At 44.9% G+C, this 12,306-nt stretch overlaps 1 pseudogene; it reads left to right on the top strand.

The window, feature by feature from the left end:
* On the top strand, positions 1–495 carry LOC143925502 (calcyclin-binding protein pseudogene; annotated as a pseudogene).
* The last annotated feature ends 11,811 nt before the right edge of the window (positions 496–12,306 follow it).

Below are 12,306 nucleotides of genomic sequence, written 5' to 3'. Positions count from 1 at the left end.
ATGGAAGTTCAGAAGCCATCTGCCATTGTCCCTCCCATGTCCAGCACATATACAGTGAAAATTAGCAACTATGGTTGGGATCAATCTGACAAGTTTGTTAAAATCTATATTAGTTTGAAGGATGTTCAGAATATTCCAGCTGATAATGTGCAAGTCCAGTTCACAGAAAGGTCCTTTGATTTATTGGTGAAGGATCTCAATGGGAAGAATCATACCATGACGATAAATAATCTTCTGAAGCCAATCGCACCTGAAAACAGTTCAAGAAAAGTGAAGACAGACACTGTACTCCTAATGTTAAGGAAAAAATCTGAAAGCAAATGGGAATATTTGACACAAGTTGAGAAACTGACAAAAGAGAAAGACAAACCCCCAATGGACACAGATGGAGACCCCAGTGCCGGTCTTATGAATGTTTTAAAGAAAATATATGATGACGGAGATGCCTGGGTGGAATCGCGGGAAAAACAGATGAAGGGTGACATGGATTTCTAAAATTCTTCTTGTCCCTTTCGCCTTAAAAAAAAGTTCCTAGCCCAGGGATCGGCCTTGCTTTAGCAGTAGAGTTGATCTCTACAATGCCCATTGTTTACAGTTAAATTGCTTCCTAGCATGCAACGCTATGCTGTTGAGAAATACCTTTCTCATTGGACGTTCAAATGCAACAAAAACACTTCCAGCAGTTTGTTCTAGAACGTTGCCCCGTGCATTTTTACCATTTTAGATCCTCGCTTTAAGACTCGTCTGAAAACTGCAGAGATGATGTCATGAATTTATTTTGAAGTATTTGTAAATGTCTAAAATTTGTTTTTGTTTTGTATATTAAACTCTGCAAACACAAAAAAAAAAAAAAAAAAAGCATCGCCTATGTGGATTTTTAAGTAGCGAAGTTTGGCGCCATTCCACGAACGTGTGCAATTTTGAAGCGTGACATGTTAGGTACCTATTTACTCGACGTAACTTCATCTTTCACGTTATGCAAAAACATTGGGCTAACTTTACTGTTTTTTTTTTGAAGCACAAAACAGTTTTCTTTTCAAAAAAAAAACGCATTTGAACAATTGCTGCGCAAATACTGTACAAGATAAAATGTTGCAATGACCGCCATTGTATTCTCTAGGGTCTTTGCTAAAAAAAAAACATATATATAATGTTTAGGGGTTATATGTAAATTTCTAGCAAAAAAATTATTTTTACATGTAGGAGAGAAATGTCAGAATTAGCCTGCAAGGCAAGTGGTTAAAAAGGGTCCTGTGCATGTTTGGTGCGATGCGGTGCAATTTTTAGCACCAGATAGTTGAATGTAAACAGCTTGGAAAATGCATAGATGTTCAAATACAATGCTATTTCACTGCGTTTTCTAGGACTCAGTGCTGTTTTCTCAGGAGAGAATAAATCAAAATTGCAGCTGCATCCAAATCACATTGGAATCGCAGATGAACAGATGAAGTTGCACTGGCTGTGATTCTTCTACAAAACTCTTTTAAATTGCACCGCATCAGTGTCAACATAGCCTTAAAGTTCTCTTAGCCCACGTACACACGGTCGGAGATTTTGGAAACCAAATCCGTCGGATTTTGCCCGTCGGATTTAGTCCGATGGATTGTGTCCGAAACTGTTGCATACACACGGTCGGGCCAAGTTGTCTGATTTCGCGGTTGCCAAGAACGCGGTGACGTAAGCCGTGTACGGGGGGACTAGAAAAAGGAAGTTCAGCACCACGTCCGGCACCCTTTGGGCTCCTTCTGCTGATCTCGTGTTTTAGTAGAAGTTTTGGTGAAAGGCGATTCGCGCTTTTCAGATTAGTGATTCAGATCGCTACTGCTCTTCAGTTTGTGCTTGTCTTTGCGTATCTGATAATCAGTGCGTGCAGTCAATAAGTATTTTCTTCTCATTGTGGACTCTATCTTGGTATAGTATGCTTTGAAAGGCATTTTTTATTGTCTGCTTGCTTCTGCTATTCAGGTCGTCCTTTCAGGTCTTGCTGTTTAGCGTTGCTTTCTGGTGTCCGTTCTGACCAGCCGACCGTTTTCCAAACATGTTTCCTCTACGTACTCATCGTACAGTTTGTGCTGTGCAGGGGTTCTTACTTTGACTTTGACAGAAGCCAAAGGGCTTGTGTCAAAGTCAAAGTAAGAACCCCTGCACAGCACAAACTGTACGATGAGTACGTAGACGAAACATGTTTGGACGACCAAGAATTGGTTGCGCCAGCGTCACCAGTTCTCCCACATGCCTTTGCTCTGTGAGATCCGCGAGAATAATCCTGATCATTTCTGGATTATTCTCAGGATGACGGACCCCGTTTTTCACTGTCTGCTTGCTTTGCTGTCCCCTTATATCACCAGGCAGGATACCTGCATGCGGCAAGCCATCACTCCGGAGCAGAGGCTCATCGCCACGTTGCGCTACTTGGCGACAGGGAGAAGCCTTCAGGACCTCAAATTCTCTACAGGCATCTCCCCCCAGGCTCTGGGGATCATTATTCCAGAGACCTATTCTGCCATCATTCAGCTCCTGCAGAAGGACTATATTCTGCTAAGTTTTATCCTTAAACATCACATTCTATGTATTTCATGATTGCTAATGTCTTGCATTTCTTTCCTCATTCCCTAATTACCCTCATTGCAATATGCTCTAATTCATATGCGCTGCCCCTTTGTCCTCATGCATATTTGCCTCACTAACTTCCCCACCATGCTCTTCTTGGCCCCTAAAACTATAGTCTAGTCACTTGACAATGTCTTTTGTCAGCTCCATAGTATTGCTTTCCCCTAAACACCCCCTAAAATCTCTACAAATGTGATGTGTGTGCTTCAATTCATGCAAAGTGACCTTTTTGTGTTTTTTGGAGTTGTGCCAAACTCATTAGGAACCCCCCCTCTCCCCAACTTCTAGCTCAGCTGATAGCAATCTTCTATCTCATGACTTGACCCAACCCAATACACACTCTAAATACCTTTTTTCATGATAACATTTATGGACAAATTCACCAAAGCATGTAGTGTAAGGGCCTGCCTCAATACTTTCAAATGCTATTTTGATTTTTTTAAGACATTAATTTTCTTGCTATGTAATAGCAGAATGCCAAAATGTGCTTCCATTTTGTTATTCTGACACTTCTTACCTGTCCGGTGGGCTGCCAATAGTGTAACTAAGGAGGTGCTTCACAAAGTATCACACATTATTTAGGCATTCAGCTCTCAATCAAGTGGAGAGGGTTACCTGTCCTAAACATCCCCCCTCATTTTTTAGCAAGGGCCCATCAGATGGGGGGGGATGGGGGGGTTAGGACTCTCATAAGGGGACCTTATACTTTAGGCTTTAAATACTCAGTTAAAAAAATGTTATACTAATTTTGTCAAAAAATGTGGGTGTCTAATCTGCATGCAATGTTGATTTGTAAAATTACTAGTTTTTTTTCTTGTGTCACTACACAGTGTCCTTCAACGCCACAGGAATGGCAGACTGTGGCCTCCCACTTTGCCATTTTTTGTCAAGTTGTGCCTTTTTCACCAACAGTGCAAACCCAAGTTCAGAGTGAGATGAGGGGACAGTCTCTTCTTCAGATAATCTTATTATGTTGTGGGTCTGCTACACACACACCTTCTTTTTGTTAACTAATGTGTAGTGCATTACTGATCTAAATCATGCTCATTTTCAGCAGCATGGCAGGAAAATGGCATGATTGTCCAAATTTACACATCACTGTGGGTGCTTTTTACTAAAGGCACATCCACTATGCACTACAAGTGCACTGCAAAAGTACACCTGAAACTCCTTCTCAGCACAAACTCAAATTTCACTACAAATACATTTTAAGCCCAATGAAAAAGGAAGCCACACATTGTTGAGAATTCAACTTTTTAATACAAGCACATTCATATGTGCGTTTAGTAAAGGTTTTTACAACAAACCAAGAGATTTTGGGGATCCAAAACCGAGTTTAATCATATTTATTTTTTACTTGTTTTTTTCTGTAAACAGGCATGTATCAAAGCGTAAAATACAGAACACAGGAACTTACAAAGTTCAACTTGGAAAACAATATCAGACATGAGTATGTACAAACTGGGCTGATATTGCCTTCATCACATGGTGTGTCACCCCTGAAAAATACAAATTTGGAAGATGCACACAGTGTGTCAACATGTGCTAACTCCCATCATGGGGGATCAATGTACATGCTTTGGGGCTGCAACCCCTTCATCTCAGACACTTTACACAAAACATGTACATTGATCCCCCATGATGGGCGATAGCGCATGGTTACACACTCTGTGCATCTTCCAAATTTGGAATTATGCAAAATACAACATTTTTTTTATAAAAAGCAAAACTAAAACCCTATCTAGTTTTTTCGTTTTCACACTCTCCCCAAAACATCAATGATGTTCTTCATTTTATTTTTAACATCATTGATGTTTTGTTGTACAATTTCCAAATCCCTATTGCACCCCATTATCTCCCCGATCAAGATCTGGGCACTTTCACTGGTAAAACGGGAATCTTCCTCCACATCACCTAGAAAAAACAAAGCAAACAAACACACCATGTAATCCAAATATGGTGATATACATTGATGAGCTTACCGGAAGCTGTGTTCTCCGACACTCACCTGTTGTGGTGACAATTTGGCCAACCTCCACAATCTCTCCTTCTTCCTCCTCCTCCTCCTGCTCCTGCTCCTCTGTTTCTTCTTTTGGAAGTTGCCCTTCTTTGGGAGGGGTGTGGTCCCTGGTGTCCTCATGGTCCCTGGTGTCCTCATACTTGCTGAGTCTTCTCTCCCCTATGAGAACGTAAACAAAGATTAATTAGCACACAGAGGGCAGAAATAGGAATCTGAAACATTGCTTGGAAGTGTTGTACAATTGTGTTTTTGGGCCGAGTTACAAAGTGAGAACATTATTGGGGCCACTTTGTTAAGCTGGAATACTTCCCTGCAGAACGATGTTTCATACGAACGAACGAAACCATGACCTTGAAAGTGGCCATTTTAAAATGCACAACATGAAATCAAAGCACATGGAGCATGTATGCAAGCAAGAATAATCATATGAACACATGACAACTACTTACTTTTTTTAAGAACACGCTTGATCCTTAGGTACTGCTCGTGCTCCCTCAGTTTCAGGTCTGACCAGCGTTTTCTCAGTTGATCCTTGGATCGACGTACCCCAAAATTCTTCAAAAGACTCTTCACAACTTTATTCATGATCTTGGCCTTTCTGATATTTGGGTTTGGGTAAGGTCCATACTTCCCATCATAGTCGGTCCTGTTCAATATGTCGACCATCTCCAACATCTCTCCAAAAGACATATTTGAGGCCTTAAATCTTGTCTTCCTGGATCGGGACGTTTCAGGCTACGGGCTTTCCTCACCCTCCCCCTCGTTAGTGGAACTATTAGTGCGCACCTGCATTCTCTCCGCCATGTGCTCTCCCCACTGCGCGGGAAGCGAAGGGGCGGGGAATAGTCTGGAAAGAACGTCAGGGGCGGGCGGAGTTTCACGCATGCGCACTGTATATAAAACGCCACACATGTGTATCGTGCGTACGATCTGGGAGGAGAGTGTGAGTCACGGTCGCGGCGAACGTGGAAACGAAGGTAACATTTTTAACTTTGTGCTTCACTAGACTAGACTGCTTGTATCTAGGCCGCTGTTGGGACAAGATTAGGAGGGATTTTAATTGCATTATTAGTATTTGAGGGTTTGTCCTGTGTTGTGTCTTGCAGAAAAAATGGACCCATTCAACAATGCCAACTTTATGGGGCTATTCCTCGAGCTCTACATGGAGATGCCCTGCCTGTGGCAGTTCCACAACAAATTTTATAATGACAGATCAAAGAGGAACGCAGCACTGGAGAAACTGCTTGCTTTGGTGCAGATCAGGGTCCCCACGGCAGACATGACATATCTGAATCGCAAAATTGTGGCCATGAAGCTTACATATTTCAGGGAGAGAAAGAAGCACCTGGAGTCCTTGAGAGCAGGAGATCCAGATGCTGTTTATTACCCCAGGATGGTGCACTTTGACAGGCTGCATTTTCTGGTAGACCAGGGGGTACCCAGGCCACCACTCAGGCCACCGCTCTCCAGGCTTCCTCCAAGGCATCCTTCACCCCCAGCTGAGGCTTCTGATGTACAACCTGGGCTTTCCAGGCAGCACCATGTGGTGGGGCCCAGCTTGAGACAGGTATGGCATTGTTGAACATATTTCTTGTGTTACATTTAATGATGTTAACTAGATGTTCTTATTGATCAGTAAGTTGTGATTTCTCAAAGTGGTTTACATCTCAATAGACAGTAGTAACCAAAAATGATTGGGACGGGAAAGAAAAATGCTGGTGTCAGAATGATAGTCTGTTCTATTTGGTAACAGTCAAATAGCAAAAGCCAGGAGCACAAAATGTTGTGATTGATGATCAAAAAACTAAAACTATGTCCCCTTTTCATACACAGGAAGACCTCAGTCGGGGGGAGGCTGTGGCAAGTGGCAGCCAGGAGGTCCACCAACGCCCTCCTTCTCCTCCTGCCCCGGCTACAGGAGCCCAGCCACAGCCTGGAAGGATGCCTGGTGGGAAGTCACAAAGGAAGACCAGAGAGTGATGGCCTGGGTTGAGTCTGGTGTGCCAGAAGATGCAGCCTCTTGAAGATCACCATCCTGGGGACAGAAATGGCATCTGAATATCCTGCTCTCTAGGACTTCAGGAGCAGACTTCTCTCCCTGAGATATCTACTGCTCAGGCCACCAATTTTTTTATATCTCATTTAGTCATGTCTGCCCTGGGGGCCAAAGGCTGCACCAAAGTTAAGAAGTTTCTCCAGTGCTGTGTTCCTAGTTTTATTTTCGAGCAAACAAAATACATTTTATTTTTGTTTGATGAAATACTTCTGTAATGTGTTTTCCTTCAAAAAGTAGAGTTTATTTGTGAGAAGGCAGGTACATTTCCAAAATACAAAGTGAACTAAAGAACAAGGGGTACCAACACTAAACAACCTCCTGTAGATAAAAAAAGAAAAAGAAAATCTAAAAAATACAATAATGTTGTTGTTGTAAGTTTGCACCCAATAATAAAAAGTAAAAAAAAAAGGATAAATGACCAGTGTCATTAAAGGAGATTTTTAGGGAATCCCCCCCCCCCCCAAAAAAAACATCCAAAAAAAAAAACAAACAAAAAAAAACATTGTGTAGATGTGACTTAAACTAAAATTGTATTGCTGAAATGCTTAAAAAAGAGTAATGAAATCCGTTCGGGAGAAGTGTGTGTGACTATGAGCATCAAAAGAAGTTGATTCTTGCAGCATTGTAAAGAACAAGAGAATGCGCTTGATGAATGATTTTTTAACATTGCAGTGTGACGAATGTGCTATATCGCTTACGAGCAGTAGTTTTACCTGAACGAGCGCTTCCATGTCGGAATTTGAATGTGAGCATGTGTGGCACTTGGTCCGATGAAAATGCTCTACACATGATCGGATTAGGTCCGTCCGGCCCAGTTGGTCGGGAAATATTTCCAACATGTTGGAAAATTGGGTCGGACGGAGATTCGGACGGAATCAGTCCGATGCATACCACACACAGTCGGATTATCTGACGACACTGTCCGATAAGACGCATTCCGACAGATTATCTGACCGTGTGTACAAGGGCTTAGAGGAGAAGAAAATCAGCAATATGCTGTACAAATTTGGCCATGCAATAGGTCATTCCTAAATCTAGACACAGGCATTGTTATCTTTCAGGTGGAAGAAAATTCATGGCAATAGGCAGATTTTTAGGGTACTGCTTAGGCACACTTAATATTTCTTCAAATCCCAACATAGGACATCTTCACTGTTTGAGTTCTGGTCCTTTAAAATAAACTTCATGAGTTGTGCTAACCTCCTCCTGAAAATACAAGTTGCCTGGCTTTTTATACTGAACCAGAAGCTTAACTTATTTCTGAGTCACTATTGTGGAATTAGAAGGTGATCAGAAAAGTCTGCATACTTGCTTTATACCGGTAGCTAAAACATCATCATTCTCAAATCAGAATATGCCAATGAGCCCGTGTTCACACTAGTGCGATCTCAGATATCACATGCGATTTACACCTGCACTACAGGTGCCGATCACATGTGATCTCTGAGCAACACGAATTCAGCCATACAGTTGTATGGCTAAACTCGCATTGGATTCGGGGCATGGCCTGGACGGCGATGGTATAGGACGTGAGTGAGAGGAGCTCCTCTCTCGGCAGATCCTTGGCTTCTATCCTGTGTGCACATAACGGACTTTCAACGGCTCCCCTGGCTACCTGTGAACCCCTGAGTGCCTAGGAGATGTCTCCCACAAAGCAGAACGCCGCAGCTACCCCATCGCTGGATAAGTACAGGCGAGTAGAGAAAGACCACAAGGAGCAAGATGGCGGCTCCCCGCCCGCTCCTTCAGCACACACGGGGACAGATACCACTAAAGTGCTCGAGGCGATCTCTGCATGTCAGTCTTCCCTGACTACTAAGATTGAAGAGATCAGAGTAGACATGTCCCTTATCAGGCAAGACATGACTAAGATCCGGGACAGAGTCACAGAAGTCGAAACTAGAATTGGTCAGGCGGAGGATGTATTATACCCCCTGCAGCATGCACAAGCGGACATGCAACGCCAGCTTCAGCAACTAGCTGAGAAACATGATGATTTGGAAAACAGAGCCCACAGATCGAACCTGAGATTTATTGGATTACCTGAGGGGGCTGAGGGGTCGGACCCGGCCACCTTACTGGAAAACCTCCTGATTAAGACCTATGGCAGAGAGGCCCTGTCCGCTACTTTTGTGGTGGAAAGGGCTCACCGCATGCCCGCACGCCGCCCACCTGAGGGAGCGCCGCCGCGCACGTTTATAGCTAAGCTTCTCAACTTTCGCGACCGCGACACTATACTGCGACTGAACTGGGAGAAGGGCAACATTCCATACCAGGCAGGGCATGTGATGGTGTTCCCGGACTTCTCAGCGGAGGTCCAGAAACAGAGGGCTCATTTTACCGATGTCAAGCGGCGCCTCAGAGCTCACCACCTGAAATATGCAATGCTATTCCCAGCACGATTGCGTATTGTTGGAGATGACAAAACCTACTTCTTTGAGGACCCAGCACAGGCGTCAGGTTGGCTGGACCAGAGGGAGGCGGCCAGGAATCGCAATGCTTGAAACTGGGTAAGGGTTGCCATGTGCAAGGGCCTAACCAACTTGTTTATACACCCTGCTGTCTACCGTCTGATTTTGACTTCCTTTCTTTGGGACTGATGGCATGGGTGCAGGAGGGTTTGCAAGCCTGAGATACACCTAGCCAATACCGGCACTGAGTGTCCTACTACTTATATTTGAGTCAGGCATAAGTTCCCTTTTTGTGTCACACACGTGGACTAACCATGGAACCTTCCTACAGTCTTCGTTATGACAGCTATTTGGGCTGCAAGAGATAGGATGTCTGTGCATGCTAATATCTACTATGTGTCTATACAGCTGTATGAACAGACGGATTGTACTTCGCCTAATTCATACCGGGGGTTTTTTCTTTGGTTATCACTTTTTTTTTCTTTTTCTTTTTCTCTGACTCTTGGTTGAATGTTATGGTTACAATTGCACGGATATCGCGGGAAGGAGGCCTGTACCCCTGACTATTGGAGGGCGTTATCCTCCTCCCCTACTTCCACTACGTTGACTCTAAGGTCTGAGGGCGGGACTTTGAACACTCCAGTTAGTACGAGATACTAATCTCTACGGCGTAGTTCTTACACTGTGCAGGTCTACCCCCCTGCCTAGCTAGACACAGTGCTGCCCACCAAGGTACCTTGAACCTTGGTACCAGAGCTGACGGTTCTGTTACATGGTGACGGCAGCGGCGTATTACCGCAATGTCTAGGTTAGGTGGTAACAGGTTTGGGTTTAATGCTCCAGCACAGTTGGGGATGCTGGGGGCTGGGTGGGATGGGAGGGAGGGGTGTTTGGGATGTTTGGTTATGCATAAGGAATTAAGTTCTATGTTACAATGGCATACATGGCAAGAGTTAATGGTGCAATGTTGTTTAGAGTGTGCTTCCTGGGGGGGTAGGGGTGGCCTTGTCTTGAGGCCCGCCCCTGCTCCCCGTCGTGAGTATTTTGTATATGCTGTTACATGGCCATCATGAAAATATTGACGTGGAATGTCCGTGGGCGCCGCGATAGGATAAAACGCCTTAAATCCTATCGGGCGGATCCTGTCATCCTGGTTGAGACGCACGTTACAGGCCAACTTCAATTGGCACTGAGGCGTCCATGGATAGGCTGGGCCTATCATGCCACACACACCCCGTATTCTCGGGGTGTGTCTGTTTTAATAGCCAAGACGATGCAATTTACTTTATTATCCCTGCAAACGGATCCCCAGGGCCGGTTCATATTTATATATTGTACGTTATATGGTAAAAAAAATACCTTATTCTTGCAAGCTATATACCACCGCCTTACAATGTTAGCCTAATTAATGAGGGTTTATCGTTTATAGTTCAGCATCCGAATACCCCGGTCATGTGGCTCGGGGATTTTAATATGGTTTTAAACCCTGACTTGGACAGACTACCTCCACGACTCATAGCGCTTCCCACCTGAGCCGCACCTTTCGGGATTTTTCCCTGACAGACGTGTGGCGATATAGACACCCTGACGACCGGCTATTCTCCTGTTTCTCGGCTCCTCACTCCACAATGTCCCGAATAGACTATATTATGGTATCTGATGTGTTGCTCCCCCTGGTAGAGGATGCGGGTTATCTTGCTAGGTCACTGTCAGATCATGCCCCGTGCTGGACCTCTATTCGTCTTGCCCCCCAGACCGGTCAGCGCCCGTGGCGTCTTCACTCTTTCTGGCTGTCGGCCCTGAGGGGGCAGGAGGACATAGACAAAGAGTGGCGGTTCTACTTTACCTCTAATAGAGGCATGGCACTGGTGGGGGCGGTTTGGGAGATGTTTAAACTACATGCCCGATCCACTCTCTCCAGGCGCATAAATAGGTTGAAGGCCTCTGTGGGTACACAACTTAAACTGGCTTCTGAGCAACTATTGCCCGCCACCAATGCGTTTACATCTAACCCTACGTCACATAACGCCTCTCTGCTAAAATTACATACACGCACAGTAGACCATCTCCATTACGAACAAGCCAAACGTAAACATTTCTTCTCCAGACAACGGGTGTTTGAGCAAGGGGAAAGGGCGGGTAGGCTCTTAGCGTACCTGGCCCATCAGGACTCTAGACCTCCAGTTGTAGTGTCCATTTTAGATGCACAACACACACTTATTGTAGATCCGACAGAGGTGGCGGGTATATTCCGCTCCTACTATGCGGATCTATATGCTTCTCGGGTTGTGGTCCCGGTGCAGGACACGCGCACATTTTTACAGCATGTGCCATTCCCTCAGTTGTCCGGCACTCAGGTGGCGACTTTGGAGGCGCCTATTACCAGTGACAAGGTCGCCAAGGCGATATCGTCCCTGGCAATGGCTAAGGCCCCTGGGCAAAACGGCATACCACTAGACTTTTATGCAACATATGCTGAGGCATTAGTCCCTGAGCTCCTTAGACTTTATAACTACATTTTCGAGTCAGAGACCCTCCCTGACTCTCTTCGTCAGGCAATCATAATTGTACTACCGAAGCCTGGGAAGGACCCTCACTACCCGGACTCTTACCGCCCAATCTCCCTGCTCCAGGCAGATATTAAAATTCTGGCCAAAATACTAGTATCTCGTCTTAACCCTCTAAATTTAATACACCCTGATCAAACAGGGTTCATACCTGGAAAGAATACAGCCATGAACATCCGTAGACTACACATGAACATCCAGGCACAGCATGAGTCCGTGGGCACGAGGGCAGTGGTTGTGTTGGATGCCGCTAAGGCGTTCGATTCGGTGGAGTGGGGGTACCTTTGGGAATGCCTTAGGGGTTTCGGATTCGGTCCTAATTTTGTTAAATGGGTCAAGTTGCTATATTACTCTCCTGAGGCGTGGGTGGAGGTGAATGGGAGGTTGTCGGATCCATTCCCTCTCGGGCGTGGAACCCGCCAAGGCTGCCCCCTGTCCCCATTGCTATATGCACTGGCTGTAGAGCCCTTGGCCATATCTATTAGGAATAACCCGAATATACGAGGGCTTAGAGTGGGTTCCGTTGTAGAGACGATCAGCATGTATGCTGACGACATGCTTCTGTATCTTGAAGACACAGGCCCATCTCTCCAGGCTGTCCTCCAGACCATTGAAGAATTTGGACAACACACTGGCTTGAGC

This window comes from Lithobates pipiens, unplaced genomic scaffold (assembly GCF_037356315.1).
Source record: "Lithobates pipiens isolate NorthernLeopardFrog02 unplaced genomic scaffold, aLitPip1_a1.2 Scaffold_22, whole genome shotgun sequence".
Taxonomy (NCBI): Eukaryota; Metazoa; Chordata; class Amphibia; order Anura; family Ranidae; genus Lithobates; species Lithobates pipiens.
This window is presented reverse-complemented; position numbering and strand designations above follow the sequence as displayed.